The sequence below is a fragment of the Crocodylus siamensis genome, chromosome 3, assembly GCF_052110815.1.
Source record: "Crocodylus siamensis isolate JL-2025a chromosome 3, ASM5211081v1, whole genome shotgun sequence".
NCBI lineage: Eukaryota > Metazoa > Chordata > Crocodylia > Crocodylidae > Crocodylus > Crocodylus siamensis.
Genome location: NC_143397.1, coordinates 98,696,566 through 98,707,237, shown reverse-complemented (window position 1 = coordinate 98,707,237; position 10,672 = coordinate 98,696,566). Strand labels below are relative to the sequence as shown.

General features: G+C 47.3%; 2 pseudogenes; both read left to right on the top strand.

Moving 5' to 3' along the window:
* Positions 1–4,416: 4,416 nt before the first annotated feature.
* Positions 4,417–7,084, top strand: LOC149868572 (E3 ubiquitin-protein ligase Topors pseudogene; annotated as a pseudogene).
* Positions 7,085–7,124: 40 nt separating this feature from the next.
* LOC149868571 (E3 ubiquitin-protein ligase Topors-like) lies at positions 7,125–10,313 on the top strand (annotated as a pseudogene).
* Positions 10,314–10,672: the final 359 nt, after the last annotated feature.

The following is a 10,672-nucleotide window of genomic DNA, read 5'->3' as shown; positions in this document are numbered from 1 at the left end:
AGATGTGGGGGGACGTGGGCACACTGGAAGGATGCAACAGGCTACAATCAGATCTAGACAGATTACAAGGGTGGGCGGATGAGAATAGGATGGGTTTCAACACAGACAAGTGCAAGGTGATGCACCTCGGGAGGAACAACCGGCACCATACTTACAGGTTGGGGAACTCCCCTCTTGTCAGCACAGAGGTGGAAAAGGATCTTGGGGTCATCACTGACTCCAGGATGAACATGGGCCAGCAGTGTGGAGAGGCAGTTAGGAAGGCCAACCATACCTTGTCATGCATCCACAGATGCATCTCAAGCAGGTCCAAAGAGGTGATCCTCCCCCTCTATGCGGCACTGGTCAGGCCGCAGCTGGAGTACTGCGTCCAGTTCTGGGCACCGCACTTCAAGAGGGATGTGGACAGCATGGAGAGGGTCCAGAGGAGGGCCACTCGTATGATCAGGGGACAACAGGGCAGGCCCTATGAGGAGAGGCTACGGGACCTGAACCTGTTCAGCCTCCACAAGAGAAGGCTGAGGGGGGATCTTGTTTCCTGTTATAAACTAGTCAGGGGGGATCAGCAGGCACTGGGGGAGTCACTGTTCCCCCAAGCACCGCCAGGAGTGACCAGGAATAACGGTCACAAGCTGGCAGAGGGTAGGTTTAGGTTAGATATCAGGAGGCGCTACTTCACTGTCAGGGCGGCTAGGGTCTGGAACCAACTTCCAAGAGAAGTGGTGCAGGCTTCTACCCTGGGGATGTTTAAGAGGAGGTTAGATGCACATCTTGCTGGGGTCGTTTGACCCCAGTATTCTTTCCTGCCATGGCAGGAGGTCGGACTAGATGATCTGCTCAGGTCCCTTCCGACCCTAGAAACTATGAAACTATGCCTTGCTGATGTTGAGCTTGTGGTGGGTCAGTAGGGGATGCTCCTGTGCTAAGCCACCCACCTCACTGAACCCAACCACCTTCCAGGCTCTGAGTGCCTCCCTGGGGGTGCCTCATGTCTGGCCAACCCTCTTCCTGGAGCATACCCACTAGCCTGGGGGTAACGCCGCCACCACCCAGGATCTCTGTGCCCCCTGGGAAATACAGGCCTAGTAGCCCTTGAGGGTACTCGACCCATTTCAAGAACTTGGGGTGCTTCCCTCAGTCTGAAGGACAAATAGTGGTCTCCCTTAGTCAGCTGAACCAAGGAGACCCCAAGGCATCCCACTCTCACTAAGTCTCTCATGCTAGGAACAAAGGAGAACATTATTGGTTACAAGGAGTAGGTTTGGAATAGGGTACAGGGTAGAGTAATATCAGAGAAATCCCATAGAGCAAACAGGGTGGCTGGGTAGCCTTTGATCATGCATTAGTTACTGTAAGCTATATATTTAGTTAGATCTCAGGTAGCTTATGAGTATCATCCAGAGGCAGGTGGAGATTCCCCCGGGAGGCAGGAAGTTCATTGATCATGAGTTTCAAGAGAGACAGCAAGTTTCAGATGGTCCAGCTCTTTTCTCTTTGAGTTTTCATCATGACTACCTCCCCTCCTCCTGTGGAGTTCTTAACTTATATAGCCCTTATGACCTCATTTACCTGGTCCAAAGGAGAACAGCATCTGTTGGCTGCCAGCCAACCAATTTGAAAGGCATCACTGGTTGCCGGGTAGACTGGCATTGCTCAGAAAAATAGGCAGCCCAAAGGCCCTCACCCAGGTATGTGATGTCAGTCACATAGGTAGAGGAAGAAGGTTTTCCTGCTCCCTCAGACATGTATCCAACCCAGGTTACAACTCAGGGTTACCTAAAGAGCCCATGGGATGTCTGCCCTTTGCAGTGACCATGTTAACCAAGTGGTCACTTAGCAGAGTTTTTGGGGAGAGACAGAGGTGGCATTCTGCCACAGACTTCACATCTATTACTAGCACTTTCTGCCCTCTCCAGTTGATCAGCAGATTCTTTCCCATTCTGGTAGATGATAGTGTCGCTTTAGTTAGTCATACATTTGTCATCTCTTGACTGGACTACAACAAGGAGATGTACTTGAGTAGGAAGACAGCAAAGCTTAGGAACCTCAAGACAGTACAGCAAGCAAATGGCATGTACCCCATAGAGTATCAAATCAAATATCTTGGTCCTTAGTATCAAATAGTTCTATGACATGGGCCCAAAATATCTGAATGGCTATCTAGAATACCAGGATGGAGTTGATGGCTGACAACTACATTCTTGGGGCAAAACGGATCTTTCAACAACAAAGAAAAAACTTGCATGTGTGGAGCACAGAATTATGTCAAGACCTTCACAAACCTCACTACCTCTTACTCCCAAGTTTAATACTTCTTGAACCTTTCTCCAACACGTGTGTGTGTGTGTGTGTGTGTGTGTGTGTGTGTGTGTGTGTGTGTGTGTGTGTGTATATATATATGTATAGCAAACTGCCCATCAAGGATGATGAGGGGGTGGGCGGGGATGGAGCCCCACCTCTGGCCCCCACCCCCTGCCTCACCACCACTCTGGGCCTGGGCTTGGGCCCGCTGCCCACCCTCCACCACTCCAGGCCTGGTAATTATACACTACGCAGAGCTGTTAGCTCCACCTCTCTGTGGGTTGCCTTATGGCTAGGGACAGACATTCAAAAAGCCAAGCCTGAATTCATTCGCTCGTTGCAAATTAGTCTAGGCTATGCAGCTTACACGATTAATTACTGGACAGACGTGGTCTGTTAAAAAAGGAAATGCAGGCACATGCCTCCAGTGGCTCAAGCCAGAAGCCGAGGAGTGCTAGAGCATGCCCGCCAGCCACTGCCAAAGGGGAGGAGCTAAGGATTTCACCCCTTCCTGCTGGAGTGGAGTGAGTGTGGCCAGGCACCAGCCCCACAGGAGATGAGGAAAAAGACATTTCTCTGAAGCAAGGTATTGAACACAGCAATTTGCAAAGCATACAGCAAGGAACTACCAAAAGTCTTTGCCTAAGCTAAGATATGGCCCAGTAAAACAGAGCATACACAACTTAGTCTAACTTAAAATGTAAACCAGTAAAACAAGAGTTCGTCTTACTAATCCTTACAGCCAGACATTCAGAAAGGCTTTGTTTACATGTTCTGCTTTATAATGTAAATGTAGTTCTCTGCATTCTTTGGTGCAACTTCTCTTAACTAAATCTCCAGCACATGTGACCACTGATGACTGATTGTCAGGTCTATGCCAACACTTTTCACCTCTCAGTCTGGTCCTGCAAGTCTTAACTCTGCGCTCAGAGCTGCAGCAGGGTTTGGATCTGCAACAGATCCACTTGCTTCTCTCCCCTGCTCCACTGTGCAAGCCACACAGGCTACAGCCAAAGCCCTGGTGTGCTGGGGGAGAGAGGGGACAGAGTGAGTGATTAACTCCATCCTTGCCTGTTTGTAGGCAAGCCATGGAGGTATGGCTGGGGCTGGCAAACAGCAACTGTGATCCCCAGGGTTTACCAGAGGAGGGAGGGTAGGGAGAGGGGAGGGATAAATTTGGCTCAGGGGCCGTGACAGGCCAGCATCTGGCCAAACCCTGCTCCTGCTCTGGCTAGAGAGCAGAGGGGAGGGGCCAGCCCTGCTGTGGAACAGAGAGTCCCACCAAACCCAAGAGCATGCCAGGATGCTGGAGGAGTCTGATTTATCTTAAACCAGCAACAGGCCTGGGACAGACATTGCTTAAACCAGTTTGGGCCAAATCAGTTAAGTCTGATACTACATTCAACCAGATTTATCTCAAACCGGTTTCAGCCATTCTCAAACTGGTTTATGTGCACTGAACATCTGTTCTGTTACGGGTTTAAACCAGTTTCTGATCACTTAAACCAGTTTATGTGTAATGTCTGTCCCTAGCCTATAAGACCCTTTTCAGTTGCTCATAACTTGGGTAAATATGACCTGAGCTGAAGTTTTCCCTACACAGCTATTTGCTTCAGACAGAACTATTTTTGAAAGCATCAGCAAAAAAAATGGTTTATATGTTTCTGGAGGAGGATTAGGACAAATGATATGTTCAAAAAAAGTCCATTTGGCTTTGAGAAGGCCCAAAGGCTCCATGTTTTGGAAGAATGAGCTTGAAATTGGACAAAATTCCTGCCCTTATGGCGGGAATGTGATGTTTGCTGTGCTGCAGGACAGGATACCAATTTAAGTTTCTATCCAGTTAGAAAATGCCTGGTAGTTTGGGGCAGTTGAATTACCCGACTCAATTTGTGCTACACATGTGATGGCCCAAAGCCCTGAGGGCTTAACAGGACTTCCCGTGCAGTTACTGCTTTTGGTTGCTATGGCACCAGGGCAGGAACTGAAAATAGGGCAGTTGTATCTCAGTGCTGCTCTTGGTGTGCACTTTTACCTTTAAACCTGTTTATGGTTTATATGCAAAAGGAAATACACAGCACATTAAGTGTGTTTATTTTATAGTGATTGCCAACAATGCATTTATTTAGTATTGATGTCAGCTATAACGTGACAAATATCAAATGCAAAAGTGCTGGCATTGCTGAAATAGCCAGGTCCTCTAAATACCCAAAGAGAAGGTAGTCTGATTTTTAGCCAACTACCAGACCTAAGCACTTCTTTATGCTTCCCCAATTCTTCTCATGCACCTTGCTACCTTTCTACAACTGACCAACAGCAGTCTAAATAACACTCAAATTAGGGTGTGCTGACTATATGCAAAACTAACTAGATCCTTCAGTCCCAATTAGATTCCCACAGCAGCATTAAGCAGTGAGAATGGACTCATTGGTTAAATTTCATCCACTTAATTCTCTGAATTACTTTGTGGATGGACAGCTTGCAGTGGGAAATTGGTTGTTGACCTTGGAGACAGCAAGAGGAAGCAGAAAAGAGAACAAGAAGAACAAAATAACAATCACTGTAAAACTATGATTGTTAATGTGAAATGTTTCAGTGAGGCAGATCAGGACCAGTAATTAAAAATAAAGGCCTTAGGACAGGGATGCCAAACATATGGCCCCTGGAGCTTCTCTGTTGAGCCCAGCCAGCTACTGGCATGCACCAGAAGCTGGGGAGCATGGCCTGCCACAGGATCTGGGGCTAGTTAGCCCTGCTAGGTATGGCTATTGGTGGTGTTTGACTCACCGCTGCCACCCTTGGACTTGTTTTGTCAGATCCCACACTGCCATTGCCAGATTTGTTGCTGTTACCAGACTCCTTGCCACCCCTGGACCTCTCACCACTGCCAGACACTTGCTGGTGCCATCAGACTTTTCATTCTTATTGCCGCATTGGCCAATGTGGCAGCCTTCATTCCCTGGGTTGCATCTGGCCCCACAGCCTGGATTTGGCTTGGGGCCCAAGGTGAATTTGACAGCTCTGCTTTAGATACTCTGCCACTTGATGGGCCAGCCTGAGAGCTGGGGTAAATCGAGGTAGCTCTACTGACTTGAGTACTGAGAACCTGATTTACCCATCTTAAGCAAACAGTCCCATGGAGCTTTCTCAGTGTTGTATTTTCTTGCATACAACACACTCCAGAATATAATATATGCCTTGTTTTTGAAAGGCAGAACAAAAGCAAGATGAATTCCTTTGTAGTAAGTAACTGAGTAGTAGCAGCTAGGGAGCTGAGACTGTTCATTATTCTGCTCCCTGTGGATTGCTGAGGATTTTACTTTTGGTTTTCACTGGTTAGTAGTGGAATCTGCTCTTACCATCTTTATCAAATGTAATGCGCAAACCAGTTTCTAGCAGCTGGTTTTTGGGTAAAGCTGCATGTTATATTTGAGAAAATATTTGCTTCCTATGTTTCCAAATAACTTTTTTATTCAGGAAAAGTTTGGCAAAGTTAATATTGATCTTTGAATGTGTGTATAGAGAATATGACCCCTGCAATTGAAGAGCTTACAGTGGAGCACCTGACAAGTGAGCTGCATCAGCCAGTGCCCAGAGTGTTTATACATATGTGACAACATAGACTTTTTAGATAGTTGCTTTCATAGATTTTGCTTTTGTTGAATGCAGGAGTGGTCAAAAAGCTGTATACCCACTGTGCAAACTGCCTAGCCATTCACCTGAAGAAGAATGTCTTGCATTCAAAAGCCTGTCTAATTCTACCCTGTAGCTGGTTCAATAAAATATATCACGCTAAGAAATCCTTGCCTTTTGCATAATTCCTGGACCACCATGGCTATAACATCACTCTAACACTACCATATTCTTTCTATGTGAGATCCAAGACATAGTAAGGTCTTCAGAAAATTGGTCTTTTGTTAGTTCTTGTGGGTAGAGATTTCATTACTGCACTACATTACCAAGGCATTGTTGCATACCATTTTATCTGTAAAGAATATCCTTTGCTCAAGGACAAGACATATTGACTTCTGAAGAGATCTGTATTACGCTGGCTTGTATATTATAAGTGTTCAATATAGTGGTTGCTATAGAGACATTTCAGCAGATTTTTTTGTTCTGTGGGAACCCTGCTTGTCTTGTCAGGTTAGTTCCACCACTGAAGGGTGAACTGATTGTCCTACTCTGTGCCCAGAGTTCTTCTGTCAACATTGTTCAGCACATCATCATGAGTAAGGTAGTCAGATATGATCTAAGGAGTTAGGTCTTCACTGATGAATTAAAGCCTTTTTAGCTCCGTTGCACTGACCATTTTACATAAATTGATCAGTTTTATCTGATGTCCTTTTAAAATAGAAGCATATGACCAGCATGCCAGTTGTTATTGCCCTGCTCCTGTATATGCTAGAGGAAACCACTCTTAATTATCAGCCACAACTGGTACTGATGAGGCCTGTTGGGAGGATGAAAGTGCAGGACCACTGTATTCCAGTTTAGGACGTGTTCGTGCTGCCATGACTTTTCCTTCAGATACTTCAAGAATTTCTGATGAAAAATCTGGTAGAAATGGAGAAGATTCATAAGCATAGTCACAAGCTAATACAGAGCCAATGACAGTGATGCTTCTTGAGACAATTGTGTCATTGTTGATTATGTTCAGCCATTAGCTGAGAGAACACCAGTTGTTGGTGAGCTGTCCTCTGATTCTGAGAAGTCAGTCACTGAGGGGAAAAGTGAGGATGTGAAGAAATCACAGTTTATCCAGTTTCACAGCTTTAGTGACTGAAGCTTCTGGTTGTCTACAGCCATAGACACAAGCAGAAACAATGTGGCAAGGACTGATTAAGAAAGGAAGAGGAGATAGTAGCAGGAACAGGAGTAAAAGAAACAGAAGGAGATCAAGGACGTAAGAGACAAGTTTATCTAGGAAAGCCTGACTATCCCCAGGTGCAGATGTTCAAATAACCTGATGAGGAATCAGTTTAACTTACATGGGTTTCTCTAAGTGGCCTAGCTTACATGGGCAGTGAACAGAACACGTTTGCTCTTTGGTGGGGGGGATGGGGGGAGGCACACAGGTTGCTCTTTGGTGGTGGGGATGGTGCACTGGCTGAGGCGACCAGGTTGGGGACACTCCTGCATGCCTCCCAACAGGCCCTGTGGACTCCCTGGGCTGCTGGAGACTGCTGAGCAGTTGGGTGCCCAGGCCACCCCAGCCTGGCTGCTGGGTATGGGTGAACACACTCCCAGCCCCTGCTGTGTCAGCCCATGCCACACCTGCTCCCACAGTTTCTGCCTGCTTGTCCCACCATGGATGGTCAGTGCCCCCCTCCCCACCCCACACTCCCTTGCCCTAGTATTCAGGGACTCTGTAGTTATGGCCCAAAAAACCTTGCACCACCCCAGGTGGCCAAGCCGTGGAGGTCATAGGGTTGCCTCTGTGCAGGCCCTGTCCTGATGTTCTGCCCCCTGCTACCCCAACCCACCAAAGGCGAGCTGCCTGCATTAGCTTCTGCTCAGGGGGAAGATGGGTCCATACTAGAGTCCACATGGTAGGGTGCCTGGCCTGGCCACTAAGATGTGGTGTGCAGGAACCAGGGGTGCAATTTGTGGGATGTGCTCATGAGGGGCAGCAAGGGGGGCCTTGGCTGGGTGTATGGGAGCCAGGGTTGTGCTCATGCAGCTGTGCCTGTGCACAGAGGTTTTCCTGGGCTCTGAGTCAGGTTTGTGTGTACATTACAGGCTGCTTCATGATGGGGTGTGGGGGCATGGTCTGGGGATACAGGTACCCAGGTCCTGAGGCTTGTGCAGGGAACACAGACATCTCCTTCCCCCCGCCCCACTGCTGCCTGCTTGTAGATGACAGATGGCTGGAAGCAGGAGGTGAGACTGTGGAAAGGGTCTGTGCTGACTTGGCTCTGGAAGAGCTTGGGGACAGGGCCCACTTGTGCTCAACCACAGCAGCCAAGTACAGGCCAAGTGCTAGTGTAAGGGAAGGTGGTGGGGGGCTGCAAAAGAGCTTGAGGTGCCAGAGGACAGCAATCTAACTTGAATCAATAGGGCATCTGATACAGACGTTTAATTCACTGGTCTAACCTAAATTGATTAAGTTTCAATGCACATCCATCCAGAGCTATCTTAGACCAGTTGTACCTCTGTTAGGCCAATCTACGTGCACCAAGCTTCTGTATGGTTATGGGTTTAGATCAGGGCAGGCAAAATATGTCAAAGATGAAAGGAGCTGGGGCAGTAGGACCCAGAGGGATCTGGCAGGACTGAGCAGCCTAGTTCTACCCCGCCCTCAGCCCAGCCATTTCCCTGCCTTCCTGCCCCCACAGTGCTCCAGCACCATGTGGCCCCAGGCTGCATCATCAGCCTGGGGAGTATGGGAGGGGGGTGTGTGTAGGTAGGGGCAAAGAGAGAGAGTGTGTGTGTGTATGCGTGTAGACAGGAGCAGAGTGTGTGTGTATGTGTGTGTGTGTGTGTAGGCAGGGACAGTAAGTGTGTGTATGGGTAAGGACAGTGTATGTGTGTGTGGGCAGGGACAATATGTGTGTGTGTGTAGGCAGGAAGAGTGTGTGTGTGTGTGTGTGTGTAGGCAGGGACAGAACATGTGTGTGTCTTTGTAGGGTGAGTCCCACATACATACCCCACCATACACATGTACCCCCCCCTTTCACTTCCGTAGACACAGACCTCCACACCCCCTCACATACCCCAGCCACCCTCCCCCTGACAGTCCTCCATAAACGCCATACCCACCCACACCTCACATATCCACACACACCCACAGGCTCCCTCATCCCACACCCCCACACCTATCCACTCCCCACAGACACACCCACACCCACACTCACAAACATATACTCATCCCTCACAGTATACAAGGGTAAGACTTCATTTTAAGCTATTGTGCAGACACCTCTATGTATACTACACAAGCACATAACCAGGACAAAATATTTTTGGAAATCTAATTAATGAATGTTCTAGATGCTTTCTTTTAGAATATAATTTGGTATTTTTCTGGTTCGGAGATGCCAAAACCCTTGCTGAAAGGAGTACTTCTGGGGGCAAGGGGAAGGAGTTGTGGTGGCAAAAGTCAGGGGTTAGGAGATGGAACTTCTGGTCACAAGATGGTGACTCGGGGGCGAGGCACCTGTCAAGGGGCTGGGCCACCCATGTAGCCCTCACCAGCTTGCACAAACTTGGTAAGCAGCCCTCCACCTTAAATAATTGCCCGCCCCTGTGTTAGCACATCATGGACCTGCAGCAGTGGCTATAGATCAAGGAGTAGAGACAGTGATCATTATTATGGAAGAGATAGTTACCAAAGTAGAGTAGGAACATGGGCAGAGATGGCTACAAATCCTCATCTCAGAGGAGGAATTAAGCCAGAGTTCATTAGTCAAGGCAGTCAACTAGTCCAGAGTCTAGACTACCTTGTTTTTTTCTGAAAGGACAAATACACAAAATCAAAGTGGACACAATGAAAGCTATGAAAGATGCAGATCAAGGAGTCAATCCAGTAATAGATCTAGAATAGTTTCTGGAGAGACCAATAGAAAGTGATGTGAAAAGCCTGGTAAAAAAAGGGTGTGCACAAGGAGAATGCACCAACCCCTTTTATAGGGGAAGGAAATGGTTACCAGAAATCTACACCAAAGTACAGTGGCTGCTATCAGCCTGAACCCTTCAGAAAACTGAGCAAGCAGCAAAACAAAACAAAATAAAAGAAAGGAAAAAACAGAAGTCTGAGTGGGGAGACAGTTTGTGAAGGCAAGGCTATAGACACAACTAGGCATCAGAAAAAGAAAAAACACAAGAAGAAACACAGGAGACACCACACCGATCGCTCAGCACTTTCTGCAGCTGTAATTATGATGGACAGTGGTAGTCACATGGAGATTATAATATGAAAAACTGTGTAACATGACAGTAGTGTCTCCTGGACAACCACAAGTCAGTTAGATGAGAAAGAAAATGAGTCTCCATCTCCTCTCCTAGGCACATGAGATTGTAAGGACTTGTGTGCAGTAGGAAGAGAAACTGCAATATTGAAACAAAGATTGCAGTATTACTACTACCAGGGGAGCTGGGGTGAGTACATCGGAAATGTACGTGTCCAGCTCCAGGAAACAATCAAATAAGCAGACTGTTGTAGTGGCAGATAGTAGCAGTAGAAGTAGTAGTACTGAATCTGGAACAGAAACTCTGTTAGCTATACTGAAACTGCACAGCTGGAAACATTCAGTTATTTGCTTCCTCCCAGGACATCAGCTGTAGAAAACTGAGTGGTCACCATTGATATTAAGACTGCCAAAAAATGTATTCAGGTATCTGGGTTGTAGCCGTATTGGTCTAGAGGCAAAGG